At 40.8% G+C, this 14,655-nt stretch overlaps 1 protein-coding gene across 5 annotated transcripts in view; it reads right to left on the bottom strand.

The window, feature by feature from the left end:
- The window catches only part of Shal (Potassium voltage-gated channel protein Shal), a 635,870-nt gene that overhangs the window by 196,142 nt on the left and 425,073 nt on the right, over positions 1–14,655 (bottom strand). For all 5 annotated transcript variants that reach the window (XM_065229083.1, XM_065229080.1, XM_065229084.1 and 2 more), the window contains one exon: positions 12,969–13,059. The gene's annotated coding sequence lies outside the window, so the exon portion shown is untranslated. The remainder of the gene's footprint in view (positions 1–12,968; positions 13,060–14,655) is intronic.

The raw sequence follows: 14,655 nt of genomic DNA, 5'->3' as shown, positions 1-14,655 counted from the left end.
ATCTGTTTGAAGTCGGCCTTCACATATGTTTCGTCGTCCATGATGCAGCATTCAACTTTCGTCAGCATGTTGAGGTACAACTTCCTGGCACGGGTTTTGGCGGACTTGTTCTGCTTCTCGTCGCGATTAGGGGCCTTTTGTACCTTGAACGTTCGAAGCCCAGCCTTAGTTTTGGCCTTCTGGACAAAACTTCGGCTTAGGTGCAGCTTCTTGCCACATCCCTAACGGAGGCGTTCGGATTTCGGTTGAAGGCCCCAACTACGCGGTTGTGATTTTTGGTGTTGTACGGAATACTTTTTCCTTCACTTCTGGGCTTCCGATCGGTGGTCAACCGTTCCTCGAACCGCTTAATCACTCGGGACACCGTGGAATTCGCGATTCCCAACGTTTTAGCGATGGAACGATGCGAGAGATCCTTGTTCTCGTGATGAATGCGCAAGATTTTATCACGCACGAGCTGTTCTTTCGACTCCATTTCCGCGAGTTTTGATCACAGGACTTTAAAACTTGCAGGATGTAAATAATGCACTATGAACTAAATCCACCCAAATTTTCATTAAATTCTACCCAACGGTTAAAAAGTTAGAGCAATTTCATAGTGTGGCAATTTCATCGTGGACGCCCTTTACAAAGTGTCTTTCAAATGGTAAGGGGTGGGGGGGGGGGGGGGGGGGGTTACACTTTGATTTTTCAAAAAAATGCATTTTTTTTTGGCTTAAAATGTTCCTTGGGATGTATACTTTAATTTAGAAAAGACTCCAAGTCCGCCAGAATATTCCTTACCGCTTTACGAAGCAATTTCCTAAAACATGTACCGGCGCGCTGAGAGAGCATTTTTATCTCTAAACGCGTTTATCTCGAAACGGGGTTTTTCAAACTGGCGTGGGAAATAACTCTAACCAGTTATCATCAAATTTGGATATCGCCTAGGTTTTCTTGTTGAGAATTAAATTCTGCTTAGAAATACGTATCCACATTTTCGATTTTGTCAAAAATGGATTTTTAATCCACGATTTTGTAAGCATTTTTAGGGTGAAAAAATGGATTTTCTTTTCCTAAGGCCACAACTTTTGAAAAAATTAATTTAAAAAAATCGGAATACGTATTTCTAACCCAAATTTCATTACTAATCAGGATTTTTGTTCGATTTATGTTCCAGGATCACATGGAAAGGAGTATTTTCCCACGCCGTTTTCCGACTTCCACGCGAGGACGCCCGCGCGACCTGGTGCACCGGCCACGGGGATACGCCAATCGAATTCAAAAAATAAAAATTGTAGTTCGAAGGATGACTAATAAATGGGTTATAACATATTTGCCCTCCCTGAGCATTTTATTGCTTAAAAAAATTAACGAAAATGCCTTACTTTTTGGGCGTTCAAAATGTACTACCCCCTTAAAAAATCGATTTTCATCGAATCGATTTTTTTTCTTTCGATATTTTCGAGGATCGATTTTATATTCAGTTTTAGAATCAATTCGGCAACATTGATTTTTTTCAAAACGCCCATTCCTAGATAATTTGAATAATTGGTAAGTAAACAAGGGACTGATATCAGATCAGTCAGTCAGTAGCTCAGTAAGAGGGTTTATTCTTCCGTGATGGTATCCAATCCTATCCCAATTTTCTATGCAAAAATCCCTCAATTTCATGCTGTGTGAGCGAAGAATAGCGGTGTGAGTCGCCTGTTCGTTAGAGATTGAAACTTTTGTGTTGGCCTTTTAATTTTTTTTTATTATTAATATAGTTATTTTAACGCTCTTGGGTTATTCGTGGCTTGTCTGGGGGTGAGATTTGAACTAGTGACTTTGGCGTGAGAGATATGGATTCGAACCACTACGCTGGGGTCGCCCCCACGGCACTTTCATTGCCTCGCCCTTTACCGTTTGCTACATACGGTCCGGATAGAGCAATGAATTGAATAGAGCAGTGCTTTCACACTCAGCTTAAGCAGTCGATAATGTTACGCTGCGGAAGCCATCCTTTACTGTGGACATAGTGATATGAACTTAAATATTTATATTTGCTAATACACTGCAATTGTTATATTGCAACTTAGCATGCAATTATAGTATCTTCAAAATACCGTCTAAGGTTGCAAAATAACGCTTATTGACGATCGCTTTCAATTCATTCGCCCTTTAAAATATCGACCATCCGCTGTTGATTACGTTACACTCTCTTAGCCTTTTTATTTGTAGAACTGGCTCGACGCAACCAAAAACCGCGGCGTGAAAGTTTACTCATAAAATCAGGTGAATGTAATTTTATAGTACAACTGCATAAACACCACGTTCACCTCCGCGGCGCCGAGAGCACAAACGAAGGAGAAAATGGAAACCAAGCTCCTAAAAAGCAGCGCTGGCAATGAGTGTTTATTTCACACCAACCAAACAATCACCGACAGAAGCTACCATTGCCGTCCGTTCCGTTCGCTGTCGCCGTCGTCATCATTGTGATGCTGATGATTGTGAAAAGTTGTAAAAGTAGGAACGTAAAAGACGAAACTGCATCCTCCGTCGGCGGTGCTGATGCGGTTTTCTGAGCACGGTGTCAAGAACCGAAGCAGCAGAGGGGGGCTTATGAGCTTAAATAAAGATAGATTTCATGTAATGTCAATGGTTGTGATTGTAATCGCAAATGGGGTGAGCAGTCGGCCATCATGGTGGTTGGAAGCATGATTTAGTTTGGCACTGCCTCTAGAGGGAAAGGTTTATCGCTTGGGAAATCTGAAGCGGTGGAATAAATTCTGGTAATTTCAATTTAAACGTTATTTCATCGTTACTCGCGTCACTTTGAAAAGTTTCATTTCGCTTCAACATGTCCATTTAAAATTGACCATAACACGATTCAGTGCATTTGTTTGCATCGATCGTTTTATCTATATTTATAATTCATTCATTTTGGGTGGCTCATTTGTGGAAGCTATTCAGCCAATAACCGCTAGTCAGTCCCATCTGTAAAAAAAACTGGAAATGAGAAAACGGCGTTCGCAAAGCTATCTCATTTTACATTTATTTTGGAGGGATAATTATGCAATGTGATAGAATGCATCTTTGTTTAGTAAAAATATTGGATACAATATCGTGAAATTTTTATTTTATGACCAAAATCCGAGTGGGACTGATTAGCGATTACATTTAACATGAATGAGAAAAATAGCATCAAGTCAGTCAGAATGCTATGACGATGCTGCACTAGTTTAGCATAGTATTGAATAGTAGAAAGATACCATAGTCCCATAGAACATTATTTAATGTTTTTGGAATTGTTCCGCTGGATCCGGAGTAATATCCGAAACATATTCCGACGAGCATGGGTCTTGAGACCACACATTTTTAAAAAGGTGCCAAATGCACCATGCAATAAATCAATTAACATTAGATTTCAAAAAGAACATCAATAAGAGTCAAGATGAGTAATCAGCACCATGTTGGCCACACACGAACATGTCCCAGGGGAAGTGGTAAAATCATTTTAAATCAAAATCCATCATTTTTTTTGAGAATGATCCATCATCCAAGAAAAATTCTAGTAAACTTTCCCGGCTTAATGCCAAGAAGGAAAAGATTCCCCCTATTGTGATAACCACTTCCGATTTCCATGCTCTTCGCATGGAACTTTTGAACTTCGTGAAAGTTAAATTTTCACTACAAATTGGACGTCGGGGTGAATGCCGTGTATTGGCTGAAACCTTGGACGGATTTAAATGTCTTCTCAAGTATCTTACTGAGAAGCAGCACACATTTTTTACTTACGACACTAAAACTGAACGTGTGTTCAAGGTTGTCAGGAAAGGACTGCCCAGTGGTGAATCCCTGGATCAGATCAAAGATGAACTGGCAAAATTACTTGGAGTTGTGCCAAAATGAAATCCCGTCCTGGCGATTCACGCAACGGGATTTCTAATGATTTTTATTTAGTTCACTTCAAGTCTAGTGAACTAAACAACCTTAAGGCCTTAGAAAAAGCTAGCCTTATGCTCCATGTCCGAGTGAAGTGGGAACACTTCAGGAAAACTGGAGGAAATTTCCAAAACCTCACCCAGTGCCGTAAGTGCCAGGGATGGGGTCACGGAACTAAAAATTGCTACATGCCAGCGAAATGCATGAATTGTGGTGATTCCTCTCACGCAAAGGACGACTGTGAAGGAAGATCCTAAGAAATTTAAATGTTCAAATTGTGGTGAAAACCACAAATCCAATTTTTGGGAATGTAAGACTCGCAAAGCGATCCTCCAATCTCGTTCTAAGCGACAGGTAGGAAACGCTCCACGGTCCCGCGCAGGTACAAATTCCTCTGCTGTTAACAACGGTCAGCAAGGAACAAATTTTACATTCGTACCCGTAGGTGCAAATATCACCCCTGCTTCAAATTTTTCATCTATACCTACTCCCCTCGCTGCTAACAATGTTCAGCGAGTTAATGGAGCTACCTATGCTGCTATTGCAGCGGGTAGAAATCAAAATACTAACCAACGAAATTCTCACGGAAATTTTGAAAATTTTGCATTACTGCCCCTAAAATGGAATTTTTACAGAAATCATTAATTGACATGATTTCTGATATGCTTAAATCTAACTCCGTGTTTGATGCTAGTCAAACTGGACTAAAATTTGCAAACAATATTGTCATGACTTTGAAATACAGTAATGGATTTTAAAGCATTAAATATTTTAAATTGGAATGCTCGATCTCTTAAAGATAATGAAGATGTGCTATTTAACTTTTTGAGATTTCATAACGCGCATATTGCCGTTATAACTGAAACGTTCCTTAAACCTGACCAAATTATTTTATTTATAGAAATGATAGTCTTGAAGGATCCTGTGGTGGCGTTGCCATTATTGTTCATAGACGAATCAAACAAAGAATTCTTTCTTCATTTGAAACCAAAGTTTTTGAAGCTTTGGGAGTTTCTGTTGAAACAAAATTTGGACAACTTACGTTTATAGCTGCCTATTTGCCATTCCAATGCGTAGGCCAGCAAAGGAATTTTCTCAAGGGTGACCTTCAGAAACTTACCCGTCATAGGTCTAAATTCTTCATTATTGGTGATTTTAATGCAAAACACCGCTCATGGAATAATGCTCAAAGCAATTCCAATGGTAATATTCTGTTTGATGATTGTTCTGCAGGTTATTACACTATTCAATATCCAAACAGCCCAACATGCTTTTCTTCTGCAAGAAATCCCTCCACTATTGATTTGGTCTTAACTGATTCATGTCAACTTTGTAGCCAATTGGTTACCCATGCTGACTTCGGTTCTGATCACCTTCCAGTAACTTTTGAAATATCCCAAGAAATAATTTGTAATCCCAACAGCTCTACTTTCAATTACCATAGAGCTGATTGGGAGCAATATCGAACATTTATGGAATATAACTTCGATCCAAACATTCCTTTGCAAACCAAAGATAAAATTAATTTTGCTCTTGAATCTCTGACTACTTCTATAGTTGAAGCAAGAGTTGCCTCAGTACCAAAATGCGAGGTTAAATTCGATTCAATTACAATAGACGACGATCTTCAGCTCTTGATCCGTCTTAAAAATGTCCGCAGGAGACAATATCAAAGAACACGCGATCCTGCCATGAAAGTTATCTGGCGGGATTTGCAAAAACAAATTAAAAAGCGATTTGTGCCCTGAGGAACAAAACTTTTGAAAATAAGGTAAATGCAGGTAAATTATCAAAATTCCAAATCTAATCGACTACCTGTTAGAGGAGGAGTTCCTCAGGGTAGCATTCTTGGGCCTATATTGTATAACATTTTCACTTCGGACCTCCCTTATTTGCCTCAGGGTTGCCTTAAATCTTTGTTCGCTGATGACACAGGCATTTCCGCTAAAGGAAGAAGTCTTCGTGTTATTTGCAGTAGACTGCAGAAAAGTTAAGATATTTTCTCTTCTTATTAACAAAAATGGAAGATTTCTCCCAACGCTTCAAAAACTCAACTTATACACTGGAGTCGCTTTTTACGCGGTTTTTTTTATACGGTTTTTTTTACGCGGTTTTTTTTACGCGGATTTCGGAATTTACGCGGTTTTTTTTACGTGGATTCCGGAATTTACGCGGTTTTTTTTAACGCGGATTTTGGTTTTTTTTACGCGGATTTCAGAATTTACGCGGTATATCGCTTTTTACGCGGTTTTTTCTTACACGGTCTTTTTTTACTCGGTTTTTTTACGCGGATTTTGGAATTTACGCGGTTTTTTTTACGCGGATTCCGGAATTTACGCGGTTTGTTTTTACGCGGTTTTTTTTTACGCTGGACGTATCACCCGCGTAAAAAGCGACTCCAGTGTAATATTTCCACATAAGCCTAGAGCTTCGTTTTTGAAACCTAGTAGTAGTCACATAGTTACTATGAACGGAGTTCCAATTTCATGGTCAAACCAAGTGAAATATCTTGGATTAATACTTGAGAAGAAATTAACTATTAAAGATCACATTGAGGGCATTCAAGCCAAATGTAACAAATATTTAAAATGTTTGTATCCTATTGTAACAGGAAATCCAAACTTTGCCTGACGAATAAACTTCTAATATTTAAACAAGTTTTTAGACCGGCCATGCTTTACGTTGTGCCAATATGGTCTAGTTGTTGCACTACCAGGAAAAAAGCACTTCAAAGGATTCAGAACAAAGTTCTGAAGATGATTTTGAAGTTGCCTCCCTGGTACAGTACTACCGAAGTACATAGAATTTCGAATGATGAGACTTTAGAACAAATGTCCAACAAAATCCTCAATTGCAACGATTATTTCCCTTTATACCTAGATAAGATTTAGCTTTAGTTTTTAGTTTTAAAATATCAATTGTTATACTGACATGCAGGTTTAAAAAAACCTGTTTAAAATACTGAATTGCCAAGGCAGGAACAATGTAAAATCACATAGATATATATCATAACAATTAAGGCTGGTAAGTTACTGTAGTAATTGGAGCACCTAGGTTAGAAATGAAATGTAATTTATGTTGAATTTGGAATAAATAAAGAGTTAAAAAAAATAACTGTGGAAGTGCATCTAGAACACTTATGTAGTTGAGAGCACGCAGTAAGCTAATATGCGATAAGCAATAAGAGGATACCCTAGGGGAAGTGGACAGAATCTATCTTGAGTCAAATCTCGATATGTTGTCTAACATTCTTAATTTAATAGCAGCAAGCAATGAAATCATATTTTTTCTCTAATGGGACTGACTTGTGTTTACTTTTCGCTGTGGAACAATTTGACTTGGTATTGTTAGAAAAATCACCTTTTTTTCTATAGCACAGCTAAAAAAAACGTAGAAAGATAAACTGAGTAACGATACCAGCTCAAAATTGATAAAAAATACAGATGGGACTAACTTGCGGTTACCAACAGCATACCCGAGTAAAGGCGTAAATCAAAATATTATCAAAATTATATTGACAGCTAAAGTAAAGCTGTTTCAGCATATCTGAGATATAACTTACTTTACTTACTTATCCTGGTCCGACTTCCCTCAGGATTGCACCTGCATCACAACGTTACGCCAATTCAATCAGTCCGTGGTTGGTTGTCTCCAATTTCTTGACCGTCCCACACTTCCAAGATCCTGCTCCACTTGGTCTAACCACCTTGCTCACTGTGCTCCTCTTCGTCTTGTACTGGCCGGATTCGAGGCAAACACCATTTTTGCGGGTTTGTTGTCCGGTATTCTTCAAAAGTGTCTCGCCCATCGTACCCGTCTAGCTTTCGCAACTTTCTGGATACAGGGTTTGCCATAGAGTTGCGCCAGCTTGTGGTTCATCCTTGTCCTCCATACACCAATCTCACATACCCCGCAAAAGATGGTCGTTCGAAAACACCCAGTGCTTGCAGGTCCTCCTCGAACATCGTCGACGTATCGTGCCCGTAGAGAACTACCGGTGTTATCAGCGTCTTGTACATGGTACATTTAGTACGGAGGTGAAGTTTACCCGACCTCAGGGTCTTGTGGAGTCCGTACGACTTCCGGTAATAATACGCTGACGAATTTCTCTGCTGCAGTTGTTATCCGACGTCACCAATGATCCGAGGTACACAAATTCAGCCACCCCCTCGAACTCATCTCCGTCGATTGTCACGCTTCTGACTATGCCAGCCCTATCCCGCTCGGTTCCTCCAGCTGACAGATACTTTGACTTCGACGTATTCACCTTTAATCCAACCTTCTCTGCTTCACGTTTCAGCCTGTTGTACTACTCCGCCACGGCCTGAAACGTTCTTCCGACAATATCCACGTTGTCAGCAAAGCAGATGAACTGGCTGGACTTATTGAATATCGTGCCCCGCATGTTAAAGCCTAAAGCCGCAGCACTGTACACTATCCATCGTAGCCCTGATCAGTCTGGTCAGCTTCCCGGGAAAACTGTACTCGTCCATAATCTTCCATAGCTCTTCACGGTCAATAGTATCATAAGCGGCCTTGAAATCGATTAATAGGTGGGACTTAGGGACTTGATATTCATGACACTTTTGAAGGATCTGCCGCAACGTAAAGATTTGGTCCGTTGTCGATCGCCCGTCCACTAAACCGGCTTGATAACTTCCCACAAATCTTCTTGCTAGTGGCGATAAACGGCGAAAGATGATCTGGGAATGCACTTTGTAGGCCGCGCTAAGAATAGTGATCGCTCGATAGTTCTCACATTCTAGTTTGTCGTCTTTTTTATATACTGGGCATATTACTCCCTCTTTCCACTCCTCCGATAGCTGTTCTGTATCCCAGATCCTGACTATCAGTCGGTGCAGACAAGTGGCCAACTTATCCGGGCCCATTTTGATAAGTTCCGCTCCGATACCTTCTTTCCAAGGTGCTTTGTTGTTCTTAAGCTGTCGGATAGCATCCTTAACTTCACCTATCGTGGGAGCTGGAATTCCCCCTCATCCGCTGTACCGACGAAGCCATTCCTCCTGCCGCCTTGGTCCACCGCCTCTGCGCCGTTCAGATGTTCATCTTAGTGCTGCTTCCACCTTTCAATCACCTCACCACATCTAAGATATGACACAAACATCAAAACGGCCAGGCCTACTGAGATGTTTTTGCCGCAAAGATGATTCTGTGGAATGTTTTCTTTAGTTTCTTGTTTTCCGTGCTGGGCACTAATGCTACCAACGCCAGGGAGGCAGAGCTCGGCCAACGGCTTTACTTCCCTTCCGAAGGAGGGCGTGATCAGAGATGTTATGCCTCAGAAAATGCCGGCGGCACCGACTGAGATTGAACCCAGGCATTTTGGGTGAGAGGCAATCACGCTTACCCCTACACACCACCGGTGCCGCTTTTCTGTGAAATGATTCGAGTATATATTAAATAGGACAATAATAATGACAGGATTCGTCTAGGAAGTAATGTCACGATAGACGGGGATACTTTCGAGGTAGTGGAGGAATTCGTTTACCTTGGATCCTTACTTATGACTGACAACAATGTGAGTCGTGAAATACGAAGGCGCATCATCAGTGGAAGTCGTGCTAACTACGGGCTCCAGAAGAAACTACGGTCAGAAAAGATTCACCCCCGCACCAAATGTACCATGTACAGAACGCTAATAAGACCGGTGGTCCTCTATGGACACGAGGCATGGACTATGCTCGAGGAAGACCTGCAAGCACTCGGAGTTTTTGAGCGACGTGTGCTAAGGACGATCTTCGGCGGTGTGCAGGAGAACGGTGAGTGGCGGCGAAGAATGAACCACGAGCTCGCTGCACTCTACGGCGAACCCAGCATCCAGAAGGTGGCCAAAGCCAGAAGGATGCGGTGGGCAGGGCATGTTGCAAGAATGCCGGACAACAACCCTGTTGGTGTTCGCTACTGATCCGGTTGGCACAAGAAGGCGTGGAGCGCAGAGAGCACGATGGGCGGACCAGGTAGAGCGTGATCTAGCGAGCATTGGACATGACCGAGGATGGAGAGCGGCAGCCGCAAACCGAGTATTGTGACGTACTATTGTTGATTATTTCTTATCTTAAATGTGATGTTGTACAAATAAATGTATGTATAAATCTTTCGTAGGCTGTGTTTTGTTATCCAGCAAGCATAATTTTTAATATCCTTCATGTACTAGGGGAATTTACGTATTCTCGGCAACCTAAGCAGCGACCTTCTTTCTATAGCCTTTTTCTCTATGGAACGCACACATATGCAGTATTGGTTTGTTTACAATCTTTTGCTGCCAGCTGCTCTAACAATTTCAGTCGAAAGAATTGTCGAAAACTGTTTTGAAACGCTTTTACAAAGCTCCAATCTTCTCTAGTGAGAGCGAGTATTGTCGGCAACCAGTTTTTCTTCGGCAACCGTTCCATTTGAACTGCATGTAAATCTGCTGTTCTATTATCGGCAACTCGAAATCAGCTACAATTTGTAGTGCGTGTGTTTCATTTCAAGAAAAGCCTGCTAGATTGCTTTTTCTCAGTGGTAAAAATATAGTCAAATTGAAGCTGAAAGCATAAAGAACCGTTTGCATGCATTCAGCGAAGTGTTTTCGTAAGAAAATCCAGTGAAAATAGTGTTTCAATTTGGGTAGCCGAAAATAGTCTGTCATGCCGAAGCCGTCATTTCCCCTATTTAGATCTCATTTTTGTTATGATTACTGTTAACTCGATCGGTTGTAAACACATGTTTTCGTGAATACTTATATCAAAATATCAAACTATGTTTTCATGTTGGTTTTCATTGCCTGCTAAGTGTGGAGCCAATATTTATCTAGTTCGTTTATTTGGAAGGCTCAATCGCTTTGGCTTTACGGAGCCAATAATTCTTTGTTCATTGTTTTTGACAAAAATCACTTATATCTATATCTAGTAGGAGTTGGGTCGAATACTCGCGGCTTACCCGAGGTAAGAGGGGTACATTGTTGAAGGATAGGATCATAGGAGGAGCTTGGGAGTGGGTTTTCGTTGTCTCATGAGAGCGTTGTCGCCAGTATGAACGGTACCCAAGTAATAATTTTGGTTTTATGAGGGTTCTGTAGAACATGATTTAGGCTTGTAGAATGTTATAAAACCTCGATAAAATATGCAATGTTACTTGGGTAGGGTGGTTCTAGCTACGTCTGAAGTTTGACCGGGTATGGTGACCAGTCTTGAACCAATATTTAATAGTACAACAGTATTGCTTTTTTCATTCTTGAAATTTTGCATTACCTTACCTTCACCCACTTTACTCTAAATCTAAAGAAATACAAAAGTTGCCAAAGAAATCGCAAAGGAACCTGTACTAAAGATAATCATCAGATAAAATGCTCGCTCCTTGGAAAAACGACAGTTTCTGTTATCCAACTGCAAGAGAATACTATAGAAAACATAAAACTATATAAAAAAAACCAAAGTCAAACCGCGATACTTTTCAGACATCCAATTAAAAGTTTGGTTCGTTCCGTATCGAACTTATCAAAAATACTTGCATCGCTTTAATACTCCGAACACGATGCCTCTGGTAAAATGAGTAGCGGAAAATTAGCACTGTTTGAAAAATCATTGCTCAGCAATTTATCTATCGGTTTTCAATCTATTAACACCGAATGAATCTATAAAGTCTGTAGTTTCAAATTGCGTTGAAATATATAAAATTCATCAATAAATGGCTGTGCTTTGATTTTTAAAACATTGCAAGTTTGCAGCTACACATTTTACCGGAGGCATCGTGTTCGGAGTGTTAAAAACTGTTAAAGGAAGTCGATAAGAAATTTGGAAAATATTAATAGAAAATGCAAAAAATGTATCCCAAAAACACGCAATTGCCACGAACTCCATCAATTAAATCTATTTTTAAAACGTAACGTTTAAGTTTCTTCGTTCACCCATGCAAAGGGTTTTCCGATAAAAGAGCACGTTTGTCTATCGCCTGTAAGGCACTCCGGTTCAATCTTTTCGCTTAGGAAGTATAGTGTGCTCTTTCAATGGCTGCACCACTACAGCTTGTCCCCACATGTAGGTACTCCCCCTACACATGATTGACAGCACAAAGCTTCAACTTTCCTCATCATCGTGGAGGACGACTTTTTCCTATCCCGAAGACATCGACGCTTGTTCCCGTTATGTCCCTTGCATGTTGAGAAATTTCCTGCATCGCCGGGAGGGCTGCCGCGCCCACACCATCCTTCTAGGAATAACAACTTCCGAGCAAAAGTAAAGGATTCACTTTGTTTGGTACACCCCCCCCCCCTTCCATTCCTGTAACATCAGACATCCGTCCCGACGACGATGGACTTAGTTTGTGGCACCCGGGAATCGGGGATGATATAGGGAGCACGTGAAGATGCTTCATGGTTCAACGAATTTCTCGTTTCTGGATATACAAACACACACACACTACTCCTGAAAGGGATAAATGGTAGTAGAAATGTGATTACGTGGAAAAGTTCCACAAGGCAAACGGAGTTGCGAAAGAAAAGAAAACTGTTTCACATTTGTCACTCGGACACTCCCGTCTCCTCAGATTTCCGGAAGCTCGAATTGGTCCTTCGAAAAATGTGCGAAGCACGGTGAAACCAATTTCAAATTGATATTTTTTTTGTAAGGTTCCCTAGATTTTGATGGAACGATTATTCCTATCTCCGAAGCACAGAGCCGGCATTCTTTTCGTTTTCTTTAGATTCGATTTAAGACTGATTTTTTGTTTCGACTTGCTATTATGGATTAAATCACTTCCAATAAATTAGTTCAAATCGAATTTCCACCACTCCAACAACTAAAGATTGGAAAACAGTTTCGGAAATACAACTGAGCGTGAAATGAGGGTTGCCTACGTTTCGTGTATGGGATATTATTTTCAAAACGAATAGTGATGAGGATCTGCTGATTTCAGTAGTTCTTCCAATGGATCCACGAAGACATGGCCAGAGCAATTGAAGATTCATCTCATGATTTCCCGAAGGCTATTTACAATTCATCGCTACCGAGTAAAGCTATTTCATAGGGCACACTCTATTGAGGGAAGATAATTACACCTACCTATTGAAACTGATACTGTTGATGGAGCCATTCGTCCATTGGCGTTCGTTGCTCGTTGTAGCAACACCGGATCGTTCAAGAAGAGTTGGTTCTGAAAGAAGAAAACAAGAAGAAGCAGATTAAACCCCTTTATCTACAAGAATGGTGCCTGGTACGATACTGGGGAGTCATGACCGTTTCGGGTGCCGCTGTTAAGCTTAGTCACAATTGGACAACATTTCCGAATTGAATGGAAAGAAAATTAAACTTGTCTCCTTTGGAAGCAGTAGCATCAGCCGGCGTTTCAATTTCAGCTCAGTGTTCAGATAATGCCAACAGAGTTTCATTGAAAGGCAAGCTACGGTGGAATGCTCCCGGCCTGGGATAACAAATGACTGACGTTGTCCAATCTGGATGGCGGATGGAATAAATCGTTTCCGATTGAGCAAATAAAGAGACCGGAATCCGATTATTCAGACAATCCTTCGAGAAGAGACTGGTGCTAATGAAATGACTTATACCCGGTTTACATACGTGATGGTTCAGCATTTCTGACAGCTCAAGCAACTAGCACGAATTTAGGTTTCTCCTGAATTGACATGCTGACAGACGCTGAAACCCGTTAGAAAAATTTGTTCACATTTATTTTTTTCCAGATTCTAAACATTGGATTCTCGGTATCTTGTTCCAATATTTTTAGATTATTAGATCATAGCGTCAGAAATTTTGATTTTGCGTAATGCTTCCCCCTAACGTCTGCAATGGGAATTCGCATTGAAGACGTTAACGCGAACGTTATCGACGGAAATCGATTGATAACCCTTTAATAGAGCAGACGAGCAAAAAGTAATCCATGTTCAGGATCAGACGGAGATCCCAATAAATCTTAATCAATGACTCTGTTTGTACCAAACATCCATCGAATATAGACCAGCTTGTCCCAAGTTAAGCAAAATGTGGGATTTCCAGTGAATGAGGATGATTAAATCCATTTTCGTATTTGTTCACTTGCCATAACACCCACAACCCGATAGCATAAATGTGATGACAAAATTAGACGCTCAAAGACCAAAAACATCGGCGAAACCCTAATTGGGACCGTAATGGTTCAGATAGTTTCCATTCGCTTTTCGCTTTCCTTCCCATGCTTTGCCCAATCACACACAACCCCTGGAAGGGGTGAGAACAGCGGACGAGTGATGAGAAGTGAGGTGGTCGTCCAGTCGTATAATTATCTGGGATGGGATTCTGCTGAATTGAGTGAGCGATAGGGCTGGTTGCGAGAAGCTGCCGCCTGGCCTGGTAGGTATCGCTCAGTAAACATCGTTAGAGTTTCGTTCGTGACGTCATAGGCAGGAAGAAACAGCTCATTTTGGGGATGTTTTCCTTTTCGTAATTTTTACTGCTACAACTAGTGCTTCTACTGGTAGGTATCGGTAGTAGCAGATTGCTCGATTGCGGCCCTCCTCAATGTGGGTGGAGAGTGAACAATGAACTTTGTTGGAGAATTAATCACCGTGGTGCGTCAGCTGATTTCAATGGCGTCTGATGTTTGAATTTTATTATCTTTCAGTAGACCGATCAATTAGAAAGTTTTTTTTCGTGAGCGTTGTCTAAAGGGAAATTAATTTGCTTCGTAAAATTCATGGAAACATAGTCTTCGAGATTTAAATTTCATGGAAATTTCTGTCCAACTTGTTCGAAAACA

Source organism: Ochlerotatus camptorhynchus, unplaced genomic scaffold, assembly GCF_037179485.1.
Source record: "Ochlerotatus camptorhynchus isolate MF236.1 unplaced genomic scaffold, CSIRO-AGI_Acam_v1.1 ptg000307l, whole genome shotgun sequence".
In the NCBI taxonomy this organism is placed as follows: Eukaryota; Metazoa; Arthropoda; class Insecta; order Diptera; family Culicidae; genus Ochlerotatus; species Ochlerotatus camptorhynchus.
Note: the sequence above shows the minus strand (reverse complement) of the source record. Positions and strands in the feature narration are given on the sequence as shown.